The 20,114-nt window shown below is 33.3% G+C and overlaps 1 long non-coding RNA gene across 1 annotated transcript in view; it reads right to left on the bottom strand.

Moving 5' to 3' along the window:
• LOC141487425 (uncharacterized) overlaps positions 1-7,901 on the bottom strand; it is a 75,328-nt gene extending 67,427 nt beyond the window's left edge. The window contains exon 1 of the long non-coding RNA XR_012468379.1: positions 7,799-7,901. This is a non-coding gene — a long non-coding RNA (uncharacterized lncRNA). The remainder of the gene's footprint in view (positions 1-7,798) is intronic.
• Between the last annotated feature and the right edge of the window lie 12,213 nt (positions 7,902-20,114).

The raw sequence follows: 20,114 nt of genomic DNA, 5'->3' as shown, positions 1-20,114 counted from the left end.
AGTCTTTAATATCCTTTCTATCCATTTTCTTTCGATATCTTTTTGGTATGTGTGCATGGCAATAACTACCTATAACTCTGAGATGCCTTAAATTTGGTTTCTTTTAAAACCATATTTCGAAGGGAGATTTATCTTCAATACCAGATGTCCCGGATTTGTTCAAAATATAAACAGCTGTATTGATCATTTGAGCCCACAAGCTTTGACGTATTCGCCCTTCTCTAGCATGCATCAAAGCTCGGGCGATTTCAACTACTGTTCGATTATCGTGCTCTTCACAACTATTCTGCTGAAAAGTGTCGGGCTTGATGATTCTTTGTGGTATTCCATAGTTATTGAGAACTTTGGTTACTTCTTTATTTGAGAATTCTCCACCTCCATCTGACAAGAATTCCTGAACGTTGTAGCCCACAGCTTTGATCTCTGCGATTTTTCTTTGATGGAGAAGACATAACGGAACTTACTGAAATCATCTTTGAACCGGACATAATACTGGTAACCTGACTTGGATGGACAAAAAGGTCCACATACATCAGCATGTATTCGTTGTGAAGAAACATCTGCTCTGTCTCTGGTACCAAACTTCATTATATGAGCTTTTCCATAAACGAATCCTTCACAAAATTCACTGTCCAAATTGACATATATACCAAGTTCACGTTCGAGTATCTATTTCATGTTTCTTATTTTGGTGTCCAAGTCTCTCGTGGTACAGCTGTAATACGTTTTCATTGCCAACTGTATTCACATCAACAGCAACTTCAAGTTTGACGAATTTCAAATTCAGTTTGTACAATCCTCCACATATGTTTCTTGTTTCAACAAAAATAGTTTATCCGGAGAGTTTTATGCCACATTTTTCAGCACTTGAAATAAATAGGCTATCCGTGTTTTATCTTGCACGGATAAAACAAAGAAAATATTTTTGTTTATTTCTGGAACATACCATACGTTTGCCATAGTGAAAATCTATTTTCTTTCGTTTACACAAGCTTTCACTTTCAGAGTACCTTGACTTAGAGCTGGGATTGAATCTCCATTAGCTATTGTGGCCCTGTGATCATCAAAAGGTGTGTATTCTTGAAACATATTACTTTGATTGGTGATATGATTCGTAGCACCATTATCAACATACCAAATGTCTTTATAACACGTAGAACACAACACAGAGTTTGTTTCTGCTATGAGAGTCACATTGGTATCACTAGTTTTATGTTTTTCATTTCCTGGTGTTGAAGGTTTTTTATCTGCTTTCCATTTGAAACAGTGTTTTATTTTATGCCCTTTTCGTTTACAATATGTACAAAACAGGTTCATATTGTGATTTCCCTTGAATTTTTCTTTATTTTCCAAGAACATTACTTCCACTTTGACCAAGGATTGGGATGATAAAGCTTTTTCGTATGCATAAACATTAACATCCAACTTCACTTGTAAGAAAAATACTCTCGAAGAAGAGTCTCCGAAATCTTGCAAATCAGCAACAATTCTGGTAGATCGCATTTACAGGTGTTTCCATTTACTACTTTATCCTTAGTGATTTCATTTTGCAGAATATTCCAAAAACTTTTGAGTCTAGAAATATGAGATGAAATGGCATTTTCTGCGGGTCGTGTGTAGCTGAAGAATTGCATGCATGTGCCATATGTTTTGTCCTCAACATAACCATCATACAGCCTGTGTAATTCTTGCCACAGTTCACGAGCAGTAGAGTACTTCATCACTTTTGCAAGAGTTTCTTGAGTCATATTTACTGTAAGAACCAGTAAAGCATTATTGTCTGCTCGATTGAAGACTTTCAACTACTTTTCATACTTTGTTTTCTGAGTTTGGGTTGCATTTTCTGGTAAAGGTTCGAGTAAAGTTGATTTTCCTTCAACTACCTCAGAACCACCTTGAAAACTTCGTAATAGTAAGCTGCTCTTGTATTTCCATGATTGAATAGAACTGGCCGATACTTGATGAAATTCCATAATAAAAAACTAATCCATAGTTTATTGTACGATTTTCACTATAAAGGTTTTACAAAAACCGCGACACGTGCATAAAACAGTTTTATGCTTGAAGAAGCTATTGTAAAGCGAAACACGTGTCACGGTTTTTGTAAATCCCTTATAGTGAAAATCATACAATGAACTGTATTGATTAGTTTTTTTTATTTCCATGATGACCGATTTGACTTGCCCTCAAGTAATCCTATTTGTATTTCAGTTTGCCTTTGGTAGAGCTTGGATTCAGCTAGATAAAATAATTGCTTCAGAACACTTGTCAATTTCAAAAATTATCAGCAAGAAAATTTCAGCATTTTCTTATAATTTGCAAATATTTCTTATACTCCATCCTAGCTGGGGTAATTTTGGCGTTATTTCTCGTGGGTCGTATGGCCCGCTCGAATTCTTCGCTATACCCATTCCCTTTGAAGGCATTTCCTCAGGATTACTCTCAGGTTCACAGATACGTCGTGCTCTCTCAACCAACGTTTTGGTAGAGAGAGCACAACGTGTTGTAACTGGCGGTTAGAGAAAACTCTTACCTTAAGCCATATATGTCGTGATATATTTTTCGAAAATGAAGTTTGTGAAGATCAGATCATAAGGTATATTTTATGAAAAGAAAGTACTGAAGACAAAATAGAGCAGATGTAAATTTTCTGATCAAATGTAGCACCTTCTAGTTTTTTGCCGAAACCCTAATACCGTTTGTCAACCAACTTTTTTCCATATGTTTTCGTGATCTGACAATCTAGAAGGAAAAACGTCACATTAACTTTCAGAATTGTGAGAGCACAGTGAAAATCTGAGTAAACTATTTAGAATTTTATAATATCATTTTGCTTTCTATTCACATGGAACTTGGAAACTGCACTATTTTGGTCAAGTACGTCAGGATTACCATCTCCGAATGTTTCTATCTGTATACTACTCTCATGCCTTTGTTGCTGAGCTTGATACTGAGGACAATCTCTCTTCAAATACGTCACGTCTCCACATACTCAGGCTAACCAACCAAGCTCTGCTACCATGTTGAAGTAGAGGAAATATTTCAAGTAAACTCTTGAATGAATGTATTAATTTTAGACAACTCAACTTACACTTTTATTATGTCAAAATTAATCTCTTAACTACCTATAAACATATACAATGTGAACGAAAACAAATTAACAAATTATGAAAATGGTGGTTATTCAACATAAGAATGGCAATTCATTGTGACTTCTTTCTCCATTGTGAAAGTGATGGATGGTCTTACGTTGGTCCATCATTTTGTGTAAAGAATTCGTCCTTCAGTTGAAAATAACAGTTTCGAACACAGCATCCTAGTAAGTCCATGATTACTTGTATTGGTGAGTTCGTTCTATCTTCCAGATCCCGTTTTCGGATAGTTTCCTCTGTATGATGAAGTGCTTTTTCGACAGGAACGTTGGTGTAGAGGATCCACTTCGAAAATAAGAGGCCATTGAAAGTTCGCATTGCCGAGCACAAGAAACACACACAGCGGGGAGAAACCAGCAAATCAGGAATAGTAGAGCATATTTGGACACATCAACATAACATCAAGTGGTCTCAAACTGAAATCATCAACAAGGAGAAACACTGGTTTGGAAGAAAATTCAAAGAAGCCGCATATATGTTACCCAACAACGCATTTAGCCAAATGGTCAGCTCCCGTTAAAACCGATGAAGCGGAGAGAGGAAAGAGGGAATGGCTGAAAGCACTCGAATGACCTATGAATAGTCAAATCTCGGAGGAATCCAGTCATCACCCGAAGACGATTGTGGATACAAACAATCGAAGCGTCGTGAAGAAAATTTAATTTTCATTTCTTGTTAATTGCTCAATTTTCAGTTATTGTTTGATTTGGATTTCATTGTAATTTCAGTTTTTTGCTTGATATAATTGTTATTTTTTCAGATAATCTTTTTAATTTCATTGATTCTTTCAGGGATTTCACATCATTTTATATCATATCAGATAATGGAAGTCCGAACTAATGAAATCTACAATGAAATATTGTCAACCAACTTGAAAGAAATGAAGTGAACAATATACAACAGTATTGTTTTTTTAATCAAAAAGTAGTGAAAAATATGCATTGAGGGAGGGAGAATCATTCACGCCGGTACTGTAAATTTTTGTCAAGGCTTTTTTTCAAAACCATCAGTCAGGATTGTGATTTTTGATTTTTATGGCCTAAAATAACTTTGCCTCAAGGTAAAAATATAGTGGGGCCAATTTCCGTCGCATACAGTCATGTACATTGTCATGCACTAGAGTACGAATTTTATTTCTGAGATATAAAATAACATTCACGTTGTTTCTTTCATGATATCCTCAAAATTGATATACCTGAATAACTCATTGATTCATTTGAAAGGGTTATATTTTCAGGAGAGAATAATTTTTGGGAAAGAAAGTTTTTGGCTTTCTGCTACTCAATCTTGATACATAAAAAAGTGGGAATCTTCCAAGAGGAAGGAAGTAATCAATTTCAAAAGAAGTAACTATATACGCAGATGTGTGGATCATGCAAGGAAGTAACTTTCAGATACAAACTGAGCGAAAAAGCCCTCCTGAACCAGCTACTTTCATATCAACATTGAATTACACGAAGGGAATTATACAGAAAACACTTTTTTCTACTCAGTTTGTATTCCAAACATTCGTTATGAAATTAAATTAGGAGAACCAAAACTTTGCATCACTGCCGCTTCTAATTCGTATCTATAATCGGTCGGCAATTTGAAAATCAGAATTTTCAACCTACCCCAGAGGTAAAAGTCCATAGGAGTTTTGTCCGGTGACCTAGCCGGCCAACGGTTGGATCCTTGGTTGGCTATCCATTTATTACCGAAATTTGCAGCCAAAAAAATTGATGACAATTCCTGTGCTGTGTGGCGAAGCCTCGTCTTGTTGGAAATATATTTTTTGAGATCCGTTAGTGGAAATTCATCAACAAGAGGTTCAATATTTTGCTTTGAAATATATACCTCTGAAATGTGAGAGTGCCGTTATAAATGAACGGGCCGATAATTCTGCCCCTGAAAACATTTGCCCATACACTAAATTCAAATCTTCCTTGACTTATTTGTTCAACAATTATGATAATTGTAACGGTCAAACACAAATTAACGAAAAATCACGCCCTTGGTTACAACTTTCCAGGAACCACTGGTAAAAAGCCATGCGACGTTTAATATCTCTTGAGTTGATGAACTCTTTTGATCCTGTATGGCTCGAATTTGTGTTTTGTTTTATCTTTCTTCACCCCCATGGGAGGGGCTGTTGATATTTTCAAATTTCGCGTTGACGTTTCGGAATTATTTTCAATAGCTCCGAAAACGACTAATTATTCCAACTCCGTATCCCTATTTGAATCATATACTGACAGCATATGCAGAAATAACTCCAGTGTAGAATCCTGCAGTTACATCTGTCAGATATAATCCAACACCCTTTGTGGTATTAGCCAGGGGAGTAGTTGTTTTCTCATAGGTGTCTTAGTCTTCAAGTATGCCCACTGACCATATGTGAAATTTTTTTTTCTCTTATACGAGGAATTGGGCAAATTTCAGATTTGAGGTTGGTTACATCGTTCATAACAGATGAAGCGATGACAAACTTGTTATTGGTTGTCCATTTCAGTATTCCAATAATTGATAATCTACTGCGGCAGTTGTGGTGTCAACAGCATTGAGGAATAACATGCAGGAATAACTTCAGTCAAGAATCCTGCACTGACACCTGTCGGATATAATCCAACGCGCTTCGTGGTATTAGCCAGGGGAGTAGATGATTTGTGATAGATGTCAGTCCCTTAACCTATAGTGTGAGGAGTTGAGACTGGCCTGAACGAATTGTTTCTCTAGATTCGACAAATTTACATGTTCAATAACTGAGGAATTATTTAACTCTCATAATCGATTGTTCAGACCGAAAAATATTTACGATCATCCTATTTCACGTCAACACACTCCTCGACGATAAATTAATCGATAACCAGCGAGAAAAAGCTATCGGCTAGCAATGAATCAAACTTCGAAGCACTCAATTATTTAAATCGATAGTAATTTGTCTTTTGTTCTAGCATCTGAGGGAGTTCCTATTATAATAATTCTTCCCCGCGGGCACATATAAAGTAACGTAACTATATGTGTCGGTTTCCTGTATCCGTGTTAGTTTAGTGCCATCTGCACCGCTGCATCTGTATCTAATCTTAACAGGTCATATACGACATAAATCTGCTGTGTTCAGGACAATGGTGCGGTTGTAATTGTCGGCCGCAGGAGCTATCCTGCAACTGCAGATTGTCTGTTAATGCAGGGCAATTTTTTTTCATCGACACACAGAGGTTTCGTCACGGAAGTCCGTAGTGTTCCAATCAAATCATTTCAAACAACTTTTTGGGTCTGAAATGGATTCCAACTATGAAATGAAGAACTTTTTGAATTCAACAGAAATTTATAGATGAATCAATTGAAAAAAAAATTAAAGTAAATTGTTGTAGTTCTGCCTGTCTGTTCTTTATTCGATGAGTTATTACAAATATGTTTATTTATTGTGAAGTAAACTCAGAATATTTATATAACACAATCATACAGCATGTCGTATATGAGTATTGCTCAGGGTCGGCTCGTGTATGTAGGCAACCATAGGGCGTAAAATCAAGGAGACACGAATTTGAATATTTTTATTCATCAGTTATGTATACTAGAATAAAAAAATATCAAACACACTTCGTGTATATTTCAAATGTTGATGAGTTTGTTTTTGAGCGGACTGTATATATTGCTATATGCTATTATAAAGCCTAAAAAAAGGTAATTAACTGAAAGAACTCTTTTAAATACATCCAAATTTGAAAAAAATGTGCAAGATTAGTACCCAAAATCTCCATGTCAAGTTTTCCATGGTCCAAGTTGAATATATATATATATATATATATATATATATATATATATATATATATATATATATATATATATATATATAAATATATATATATATATATATATATATATATATATATATATATATATATTGCTATAAAAATATAAAATTAGAAGAGTATTTAATTAATTCAATTAATTAATTAATTTGATTCTTGATTGTTATTCTGATAGTTCAAATAATTTGAAAATTTTCTGTGATTTCAAAATTCTTAGTGCTCCGGGAGATACCTGTCCTTACCTCTAAATCTTACCTCTATTCTTCGAGGTTGCTCAGCTCAATCTAAGCTCATGCAGCTCTCTTTCTCAGAGTAGAGTTCTTGGAAAGGTGTTATGAATAAAATTTTGTAAGTCTGTGTTTTTGAAAATACAACTTTGTCTCAAAGTGAAAAAAAATATAATGAATGTAAAATTTTGTAAATGTTTTGTCAAACCAAACTTAAATTACCCTAAAACTGCGCCAAAATATCTTATGCTAAGAAATGTTTCAATAAATGTTAAATTTGAAACAAAAATATTCTTAGAATTGTGTTCCGTACAGTTAAATTTACGTGTAACGGCAAATTAGTTACTTGAAAACTTAAGATGTCTGTGGATCGTGCGTGGGAAACGATTCTAAAAATATCTGTGCTAAATGTCAATGAATTTTTCAAATTTTCCTAATATTAAATCCAATAATAGTTCTTGTAAATAAAATGATGAAGTTCGTTGATAAATAAAAGTTCAGAAGTTGTGATTTTCACACTGGAAGTTCCTTGTGACTGATTCGATTTGGAGGTTATGAATTGTTCAAGATTTTCAAAAAATGTATTCTCCGTATGGATTGGGAATTATAAATGATATTGTAATACCTCAAAACTGGTACAGCTTCCCTGGATTGGTTTTCCCTTGATTGGAATTTTGAATTCTTCCAGACACTCTAAAATCTCCAGTAAGTATCCTTTCTCGTTATTATTATTTATACTCTGGCTCCTATTGATGGATTTATATTGATAAGAACATGCAAAACGGCCTTTTCTCTTTCTTTTCCCTTTTTATTTCTAACAGCTCTTCAAAAAAATTCGCGTCTGGACAATTCAAAAGCTTCTTTCCTCTTGATTATTGATTCACCCCTGGCAACCAGACAAAATTTTCCTGCCTGCTACTTTTCATGACAATAATTTTGAAATTTCTTCAATTTTGACACTATTCACTGTTTACACATATTATATCTACGACTTCTGTTACCCAATTTTCACTAATACTAATAATGATTAATTTTGATTACATTTCATCACATTTTGTTTTGAATTTTTCTAATTTCGAATCCAAAATTCATCATTTTTCAGAAGTTAACACCTCCTTTTCAATTTATCAATCTGATTGGCTACTCATTAGTTGCATCCAAATCATGTACTGAGTGTTATTACCATTTTTCAGATAAAATTCCTAATGTCAGTGTTAATTGAATTTTTGTTATTAATTTGTAGTGTAAATCTGTTTTATTGTATGTTATTATGTTGTATTAATGTCTTTACTGTTTTCAGTGTATTTATCCCGATGATTGATGGTTTCTGGTTAGTTGTGCTGTTTGGAAATGATCTGAAATACTCTAATACTGATAAGTCACAACTTTGCCTGATCTGGGCATGAACATTACTCCAAATTATACAGATAAGAATTTGAATAAAGGTAAAGTATCTAGCTTTCTAATAAAATTAAACATCTAAGAATAACTTTGATTTTCACAAACTTTCAATACTGAACTAACAAAATATGTGAACTTTTAACATCAAATTAATAATAATATGAAAAACTTTTAACATCGAACTATCAAAATAAAGACAAACTTTTAACTTTTAACTACTAAAATAAATGCAAACTTTTAACTAATTAAAATATGAAAATCTTTAACTTTGAAAACAGAATAATCTTATAAAAAACTTATCATAACAAAATATATATATATATATATATATATATATATATATATATATATATATATATTCTTCAGGGCCTATAATTCAATGAGTTGGGAATTTTTTCGCCATTGAATAACATTACAATTCATACTTACAGTAAGAATGAGTGAAAAACAATCATTTGCATATAAATTGACGAAAAAGTTAAACATGTAAAGGATTTTTTGTGGGTTTGACAAATGTCATACCTTCACATAAATGTCATTTATCAAAGGGAGCTATTATTTCTCCTATTATAGCTCAATACGTAATGAATGATCTTTTTGAAAACATAATTCCCAAATTGAGTTTTTAAATTTCATTTTTAAATAAATATGTTTACGATGTCATCTGTGCAATACCTTATGACAAATCTAATGAAATTCTTGATGTTGTCAGTAGATATGATAAAAAGTTAAAATTCACTATCGAAATAGAAAATAATCAGACCCTTCCTTTTCTTGATAGAAGAGTTATGATAGAAGAGTAAAACTGATGATTCCTTGATTACTGATTGGTATGTCAAACCTACTAATTCAGGAAGATATATCAATAACTATTACTTTCATAAAAAATCAGTTCAAATCAATTCAATACTCTGTTTGAAAAAGAGAATAGAAAAATTAGTACACACTTCCTTCAAGCAAAAAAATCTCAGACTTCTCAGAGCCATATTGATCGAAAATTCTTATCCCAGAAAACTTATTAATAAAATAATTTTCAATACTGGCAGTAATACAAATTCCGATGTAATCAACAGAAATGTATGTAATGATAGTTCACCTATCAATATTTCTCATAAATCTATACCTAAGTTTGGAAATTTATCTTCAAATATCATAAAACTTTTTCATAATGAACAAAATATCAAAATATGCCAAAAAAAATATCAAAACTATAAAGAATTTGAATACTAAATTGAAAGATAAAACGGATACTACAAAAAAGTTAAATGTAATTTATAACATTCCTTGTAACAATTGTAACTTGGATTATATTGAGACAACATCTAGAATTCTCAATGATGGAATAACTTCACATAAAAATGATATAAAGCTCAATAAGAAATCATGTGCATTAGCACAACATTTTATAGAAACAGGACATAAATCAAATTACACTAATATCAAAATTTTACATACAGAAAAAAATATTTCCAAACGCCTTTTTCTTGAAATGGTTGAGATTAATAAGTCTTCTGATTGTATGAATAAGAGAACTGCCAATGATAATCTCAGCAGCATATACAGTAATTTACTGGAACTACATCAGGAACATAATGATAATAAAAATTGTATCAATCAATAACTCTTTCTTCAGAGTCAAAAATTATAAAATCATCATGCCCATTGAGAAATTACATTTATGTGAAGGTATGACATTTGTCAAACCCACAAAAAATCCTATACATGTTTAACTTTTTCGTCAATTTATATGTTCTATAATTTTTTTTCACTCATTTTTACTAAAAGTATGAATTGTAATGTTATTCAATGGCGAAAAAATTCACAACTCATTAAATTATAGGCGCTGGAAAAGCTTCCCAATAGAAGCGAAAGCCTTGGCAAAGTAGAGCAGAGTTTGATTTTTGATTTTTTGACTGAGAGACCCTGTTAATCCATTTTATTGTACATTTCTCCAGTCGCTATCACAATATTTTATAGAAACAGGGCATAAACCAAATTACACTAATATCAAAGTTTTACATACAGAAAAAATATTTCCAAACGCCTTTTTTTTGAAATGGTTGAGATTAATAAGTCTTCTGATTGTATGAATAAGAGAACTGCCAATGATAATCTCAGCAGCATATACAGTAATTTACTGAAACTACATCAGGAACATAATGATAATAAAAATTGTATCAATCAATAACTCTTTCTTCAGAGTCAAAAATTATAAAATCATCATACCCATTGAGAAATGACATTTATGTGAAGGTATGACATTTGTCAAACCCACAAAAAATCCTATACATGTTTAACTTTTTCGTCAATTTATATGTTCTATAATTTTTTTCACTCATTTTTACTAAAATAATGAATTGTAATGTTATTCAATGGCGAAAAAATTCACAACTCATTAAATTATAGGCGCTGGAAAAGCTTCCCAATAGAAGCGAAAGCCTTGGCAAAGTAGAGCAGAGTTTGATTTTTGATTTTTTGACTGAGAGACCCTGTTAATCCATTTTATTGTACATTTCTCCAGTCGCTAAGATTATCCACTTTATATATATATATATATATATATATATATATATATATATATATATATATATATCATACACACTCGTTAATATTTATATATATATATATATATATATATATAAAATATCGAATCATTTTCCAGCAGCTTGACTGCATTAACCTTTCTAGATTCTAGATTATTATTAATAATCTAGAATAATCTACCAGTGTTATTTAGACAAAAGTGCTTTTATTCATTTTATTTAAGACATTAAAAAAAGCATATCAGAACTGCTTCGAAGGCTGTCACAAGTGTATTTCATTTGGTGGGGTTACTCTGAAGGGGACAAAATAGAAATCCCTCAGAATGTTTGATATCAGTCTGTTGCTATTTCGCCACGATCCATATTTTTCTTCAAGACGGGTCAAGGTACAATCCATTGCAGAGGAGCTGTTCGAAATAAACTCCTATCTAGATATTAGAATATACGCTGATTCTTTAAGTTTACGTCTCTTAGAGTGAGGTCCATTGGCAATCATTCTCGTTATCTTCAATTCAACTGATTTCAACATGTGTTCTAACAATTTAGATTCTTTTAATTGTCTTTTTCTGATGTAATCTTGATGTTCATTTTCACGCACTTCTAATGGTCCCGACATTACAGAAACAGTGATGAATGAAGATAACGTTCAATACTTCAGAATATTGCATTTCACTAGTTCGGGCTTCCATTATCTTATATGATTTAAATTGATTTGAAATCCCTGTAAGAATCTATGAATATTAAAAAAATTGGTTGAAAAATAAAATTTATAATAACAGGCAAAAATAACTGGAATTACAATGACAAGCAACAATCGAAAAATCAAAAAAGTCAACTATTAAAACCGGAAGAAAATTGAAAATTATTGACCAGAAATGAAAATGCAAAATAAAAAAAGATTCTAACGAAGTTACTTCACGACGTTTCGATTGTTAGTATCCATAATCCTCTTCTATTTATAGATCATTCGAGTGCTTTCACCTATATCCTCTTCCCTCTCTCCGCTTCATCGGTTTTAGCGGGAGCTGACCATTTGGCGGGGGTTGGTCGTATTCCGCTTGATTATAGGGTTCCCTATGTTGCGTATCTCTACGCTAGCTTGACTAAATGCGTTGTTGGACAACACATATGCGGCTTCTTTAAATTGTCTCCCAAACCAGTGTTTCTTTTTGCGGATGATTTCAGCTTGAGACCACTTGATGTTATGTTGATTGAGAAACCATATTGTGGGACCTCTATTTATTGATCAAAATTCAGTCTATCTCGTGTTAATATTTAAATTTTTTGATTTTTCGATTGTTGCTTGTATTTAATTTCATTGTAATTTCGGTTTCTTGCTTGATATAATTGTTATTTTTCAGCAATTTTTTAAAATTTTTTCAGGTATTCCAAATCAATTTATATCATATTAGACAATAGAAGTCCGAACTAATAAAATGCACCACGAAATATTGTCAACCACCTTCAAACAAACACTTCAGAATAGTTATAGACTAACAGTTTAATTACAATGTGAGAAAAACAGTTTACAAATTCAATACTCCCAGATATATGATACAAATATAATACAAACATGTTTTGGAATCTGATATTTTTACAAACAATATGTTTTCCTTGACTTCAACATTCAAAATCCACCGGAATAACCTGAAGTTATTTTGCATTGTGATTGTTTTTTCGAAATCTATCTGTTTTCTCGAAATTTACTCATTTATTTGATTGAGTTTTGTAACCATCTATTGTTATATAAAATACATTGCAAAACAGTTTGATGTATCAGTTCAACTGATGAAACTACCGTGTGTGAAACGCATTTTGAAAAGAATTGATTGTGTGAAAGTTGTATGATTATTATCATGGATAGTGTTATTAATTTTCATCAAGTGATGGGTCAGTGCAATTATAATTTTTGAAACGTCCACCAAAAGTTTTGAGTAATTGATACGAACTAGCCAGCTAGTTCTCCCTCTCAAAGAGTGAAAAATCAATGTCGAATTGAAGTTTCTGCTCAATTCCACCGTCGAACCGGGATATCTTTCTCTGCCGAAACACATGTTTCCTCGTTCTTTCCGAGGTTCCTCCACGCAGTAATATTGTCCATTAGAGACACGCGCTACATCTTCATAACGAGCATTTCATGTATGACTCGTAAAGTTACCGAACAATAAATCATAATTACTCGACCCGAGAGCTGCTATTAAAGCAGAATACGCGGCCCGCGTCTTTTGGACGAAACGTATTCATCATTTCCACTTATTATGCACGCCCGAATCACGGTGGACCAAAACACAATTAGGACGAGGCATGGAGGATTGTGACGATGTTCATAAGGAGGGTAAAAATTCGACTATCCTGAAGACTGGCAGAAGGGAAATAACTAACAGAAATTTCATTGAATTTCTCAAATAGTGCTACTTTGAAGTGACCGCCTCATAAAAGAAATCAACATTACGAATTCCATTTTTTTCAAAAAATACCTTTGAAATTATTTCATGAGTTGCTCCAATATTTTTTCATATCCATGTCAAATTTGAGGCCGCGTAACTTTACCGGTTTCGAATTGTTGATGTTTTTATGAGACGGCCACCTCAAAGTAGAATTATTTGACAAATTTAGCCACCTCAAAGTAGCACTATTTGACAAATCCAATGAAACTTTTGTTAGTGTTTTTATTTAAATATAAGACGAAAATATATTTTTTTGATGTATCTATCAGAAATGTCATGAAGAATATCCAAATTTCAAGTAAATAGAAGTCTTCATTGTTATCGTGTGAACTTGTGCTATTTTCAGTAGAATTCGTAATCAGTACAATCTCCGCCTTCATTTTATCACTTTTCAACTTGTTAATCAAACTAGAGTTCAGTATTACTCCCATCTATGTAAAAAAGGGGATAATCGGTAGTGAAATCTACTGAAAGATAAAATTTCACTCAGCAAACGATCATAAACAGAATGGTATTCGAAACTAGAATCGTAACATCGTCAGGGTATTATTTTTTATATTTGAATTTTTTGAGGTTCTGTGTTTTTCATTTTCGCAAGGATTATTTCCACAGCGTTTCGACAGTCTCATTTGTCATCTCCTGGTAATGTCTGGAGTTTATAACCGGACTAAACTTCTTCTAGACTAAACCAGTTCTAAACTTCATACCTCACCAGAAGATGGCAAATGAGACTTTGCCAAAAGACTGTTGAAATAATCCTTGTGAAGATCGAAACACTTGTTCACAAAAAGGATTTGAAGCTTTAATAACTTCTAATTATTATATGCGAGCGCTTTCGACAGCAGGCTGTGCTATCATTTTCAAGGATCTACTTAAACTAAACGTTTTATCCTCTTGTTTGTACTTTTATACGGTTAGAACGGCTTAGGGCAGGCGTTTGTCTTCTCCTTCCATTCAGATATCTGGATATTGTATTGTGTAGTATATTGAATGTTGGGTCTTGTTGTGTAATAATTGCTATTTGTTCCTCGATAAGTGAATGTATGTTTAGGTTTTCCCAGATGTCCATAAGGTTTCTTTTATTGACTTGTTTTATGAGTTTGATATTTTCTGTATGGGGAAAGTTATGTTTGTTTTATATAGCGTGTTTTGCGAGGTTTGATTTATATGTTATTGGGTTCATGTGTGCTTTTTTTTCTCGTCGTACCTTTGGATCAGTTTTTTCTTGGTTTGGCCGATATAGAATTTGTTGCATTGTATGCTATACACATACACTACATTTTGGTTTTTGTCTTCTTCTTTCTCATAGCTGTTTATTTTTTGTGTTATTTTCGTGTTCGGCTTGTAAGTGGTGTTCAAAGGTTTGATAAAGTTTATTAAGTTTTTAGTTTGTTGACCTATGTATGTGAATGCAGTCCATCGTTTGAGTTCTGTATTCTGTATTTTTGTATTCTATTTTCTAATTTATCCATTGTATCTTGGGTGTATCCGTTCTCGTTTGCTATTTTGTATATAAATTTCCTTTTCTTGTTCCGGGTTTCATTGCAAAGTGGTATCTTTAGGAAATGAGTAAAATAATATTTGGGTGCAGCAGGCCAAATTAGTGTACTCTTATAACAGAGATACCAAGCTTCGAAAATCATCATCCGGAATGCTACGATATGGTGAAGAAACGGTTAGATCCATGAGGAGAAAACAGTTGAATCAACTCACAGTGTATGTGAGGTTAAGCGGCAGGATGATTAAAATTTGGACACAACATATCTACGCGTAAAAATAATAAAATATCCCAGGACGTTAAGCAACAAACAATATTTCACATAATAAAATGATACTTAATGTTTTTTTAAAACCACCTGTTGTTCCTTGATGAGGAAAAACAACGATCATGTGGAAATATCAAAATTGAAGTCGACAATTGACAATTGATTAATTCGTACATGTAAACCGACCTTATCACCTAAATTGGGTGTTGCATAACTGTGGCTACGTCATACTTGGATATGATTACGCTTCAATGATAATTCAACTTCTGACTTGAAAATTCAATTACGTAAGAAAATTGGTGAAAAATGAAGTACATCAATAATTGAGAAAGTGTTAAAGAGAAAATATTACACTTCTGTTGGTGTATCTAGATACGTGGAAGATTAAATCTGTGAACTGAACATTGAAGTAGAAAATCTGATGATTACCTTTCACTTCAGGATTATCCATGCAAATTAAGTAGGAGTAAATTTCAATCAAGTGATTCAAGTCAGTTTTTCATTCAGGGAATCATTTGAATGTGCTTTATGTACTATTTTCAAGAAGAGCCTCTTAGCAGTGTTTCATTTCCGAAGATAAAATTTCCACCGAATTATAATCCATACTGTGTCCTTCCCTAGAGACATGTTTACTCAAAGTACACCTCTCCATGGGCAAACTACTATCACTTTTGTATGCTGTAATTCGATCATTCAACAATCTGGATGTTTGTCCTATGTATTTTTCATCACGGCTCTTGACACAGTATATAGTAACCCACATCAGAGTAGTTGATGCAAAAGTTAAACCACTCAATGGATTTTTTTCAAAATTGAAAGACAAAACTCCTTGCACCAAAGGAAGAGCCAATTAAATAGTGCTTTTCTTTGATGTCCCCCCCTTTTATGTTTTGAACGGGTCCACTCAAAAAATTGAAATTTGGGTTAATGAAATTAATGTATGAATACTTTATTTTGAAGTGAAATTGACAGATGAAACTTTCGAAATGGCGACTTGGCGCCATTTGGAAAAAAAAAATTAAATAGAAAGGGAGTCTTGTGACACATCGTTTTGAAGCTCCTGACAAATGTTTTACAACCCTAGAATATGATATTAATATCTGCGGAACTTTTAATAATTGCCTGAATACATTGACATTTAACTACATAATATGAGGTGATAAGCTTGAGATCAGTGGAGAAGATGCTCGAAATGGTTGCTTTAAACTTTTTGATATATGAACAGCCTATTCGATATTTTACGATTTTCGAACACAGTAACGTCAATATCTCCACAAATATTTATCATTCTCTTCTGTATATCCAATATTGAAGCAGGTTCAGTTTCGTACACCTTTTGGTTCAAATAGCCCCATGAAAAAAAGTCCAAAGGTGTCGAATCTGGCGAGAGGGCTGGCCAATCTGTAGGTCCTCGACGGTCAATCTAACGACCGGGAAAAGTAGTATTCAAATAGTTTTTTACTTGTCTGGACTAGTCTGGAGTAATTTGATGGTGTTTCATGTTGTTGGAATACAATATCCATATCGAATTCATTAGGATTCGCTTCGACGATTTTAGTGATGAGAGGGTCAACAGTAGTTTCCAGCACATTCGAATACAGTTTTCCTGTTGAATTTTGATCAATAAATAGAGGTCCTACAATATGGTTTCTCAATATTCCTGCCCAAGCGTTAATTTTTTCTGGATATCGGGTATGTGTTTCCCGGAAAACGTGAGGGTTGGTTTCACTCCAATAGCGGCAATTTCGTCTGTGAACATTGACGTTTGAAAAAAGTAAATTCGTCACTAAAACAAATATTGTGGAGATAGGTAGGATGCCTTGCAATGGTTTCCGTCATGATTTCGCAGAATTCTGTTCTTCGATCAGGGTCATTTTCAGTTAATTGGTGTACCATCTCAGTTTTATATGGATGATACCTATACCTCTTCAAAAGTCTTCACATAGTAGAAGGAGACACCTCACAAACATTCGCGACGGAATAAGTAGATTTTTCAGGATTTACTACCGTCCCACCAATTAGTTGCACTAGCTGTTCTTCCGGAATGGATGGATGACCTGGGGGATTTTTGTTATGTACACTACCGGTAGTTGTGAATTTGGATACAAGTTCCCCCAAATATTTTCTACAGATAGTACAATTCGGAAAACATTCATTGAAAATCCTTTCGGTCTCGTGAAAGTTACGCGTCGCACCGTAAATGAAAATCGCTTCAATTTTTTCTTTCAATGGACCAGAGTGAACCATTTTGGAGATTGTTGACGTGGTACCGTTCTACTAGTAAAATCGAAAACTAATTGAGAATATTCTAACTGAACAATGTCTTACTGTCGTATTGTCGTACTGACATTTTTTGTCGTTTTTATAAACAAAAACTAAATTAACAAACCTTATCGGGTTGTTGGAATTGCCATATGGCAGTTAAACAGGAATAGGTATTTCTAGAAATATCGATATTAATGTGTTTGTCTTCAGGTTATTATTAAATGTTTCGCTATTTTGTAGTAGGTGAAGAATCTATACATGCATTGACAACATTTATTATGGAAATTGAATATCAATTAGAACTATCACCGGATAGGTTAATATGCAGATGATTATATCCTGATAGAGATTACGAATACATGGTTTCCGGAATATTTCCAAACACCAATATGGAAAATCTACTCTGAACTCCCACACACGCCTGCTGAGATTAACATCACCTCATAATCCTTCAGTTGATAAAGCTTCTCGATGAAAAAACACCGGAGATGGATTGATCTGATTAGAATTAATGAGATTTTGATAGCAATTCGTCATCCAAGCCTCCCGACTGTACTCGTAATAAGCGTTCGTTCAGATTACGGGCGAAGTAAGCCTATCCTACATGTCTAGTATTAATAATAATAAAAAACAGCTGTCATCGCTCTCGAGATCCGAACGTGATTAGGTTTTTGGGATGGTTTATTTTTATGTCTTTGAAACGTCTTCGGCGGTCTGCAAGATATTAAAGCAACGCCCACATGGCCATTATGGACTCATCAGCATTTATATTTCTTAATGCAGATGCCAAGGATAAAACAGCTCTACTGTGGAGCTTTCGATTGAAATTTTTGCATTCGATTTTTTCGTATGGAGTGTGTCGTGAGGACAGCAGGACACACAACTATATGATATGAGGTATACAGGAAAAAAATTGTCTTCAAAAAGGAAGTGAAAAATAAAATCTGTTTGACCTGAAAATTAATAAAAACTCACACATCGACGATAGCTTGGTTACAATGTAATCTTCATGGACTAGATTTTTGTATTTTTCAGACTTTCAAACAGCAAAACACCAAAGTTTCAACTGGATCAAATGAACAAAATTTTCAAAGTTTTATTTCCATCAAACGTTTACCATGAATTTTTATATCGACTTTTTTATTTATGAATCAATTGAAACACATCACACACTGAATATTGGGTGAAGTTCACCACAATATACTAGTGTTGAATCGTTTTCGAAACGTGATTAAACGTACAGAAACACAGACAAACAGACAATCTGACAAACAAACGAATAGTCGAATAGATTAACAAACGGAAATATTGTAATATTTCAGTTTTCCAATTGTCATTTAATTACTGTTTGTGAGACAATCTAAACACAAAGAAACCCTTTCTGGCAATTATAACTTGTAGATTGTAACATAACCGTTATTCAAATTTCTATTTTATATTTTCACTGTCTACAACAGTACTCCAAATAAATCATAATCAGAATGCTGACACCTAGTCAAAGTCCATATTGTTTATTTTGATTACTTTCATTCATGTTGCGGTTTGGTCTGCAAATAGACGTCAATTAGTACTCTTCTTATTTTGTTCATTCATAGAGTTCATTTTCCTAGTGTAATGTAAAGTAGAGTGAAAAGTGAGGTAAGAGAGATATCTATTTTCAGTAATGCTATACATACAATTGGTGGGCTTTGTGTATACGTCCAATGGAATAGAACAGGTGGTAGCATCGCCTGAACTTTGAATTGATACCGATTCTATGTGTGGAGGATAGAATTCAGAAAAGGTTTTTTTTTGTGTGCCTGGCTTCGTATAAAAAACATGTAGTGATGATTTTGGTAAAATTATTGAGAATCATCCATAAGGATAAATTCCATCTTTTGAGGTATTTGCAGATATTAATTCAGAAGTGAAATATATAGAATCATATTTCAAAATTGTTGACTGCAACCAATCGTAGTGTAGTGAAAAGTGTACGAGCATAAAACGCATATAAGCATAAATAAAGTGGACACAACGATGAGACTACCACTGGAGACTGCCAGAGTCCCGGATCTCACGAATCAGAGAGGTAAATTTGGAGGAGTGAAAAACAACAGTCTTATGATTCCTCGATGCTTTCTGGAAATAGGATTTCGACCAAAAGTTGTGAAGCTCAGTGCATTGTGGTTGGGGATGCAAAACCCTATTATAAATCTCATGTTAACCGTATTCCTTGTTTCATTAGTATTTTCGAAATGTCTCCTATCCCAGTCTAATCAAGTTGGTCTACAGTGACAGGTGTTGAAAAGGGGCACAGTATTTGTAAAAACTTCTGTAGATGGCGTCCGCATGAGAGCTTTCAATTTGGTAACCCTTTTCAGCACTTATGATAATTGAACTCCTATAGAAAATCAAGAACCGATCTATACCCTTGCCTCCGCAAATCTAGAACTAGTGATTCCAACTGGGCAAATGTTTCGTTTTCTTGCTCAATAGATAGATAGACTTTATTGGCTATTTCACACAGTGATTTACAGCAC

The sequence above is a fragment of the Leptinotarsa decemlineata genome, unplaced genomic scaffold, assembly GCF_025532065.1.
Source record: "Leptinotarsa decemlineata unplaced genomic scaffold, Ldec_3_MD MMD2_tig00078422_RagTag_RagTag, whole genome shotgun sequence".
Classification (NCBI taxonomy): domain Eukaryota; kingdom Metazoa; phylum Arthropoda; class Insecta; order Coleoptera; family Chrysomelidae; genus Leptinotarsa; species Leptinotarsa decemlineata.
The sequence above is the reverse complement of the archived record's forward strand: the minus strand, read 5'-3'. Positions and strand labels throughout refer to the sequence as shown.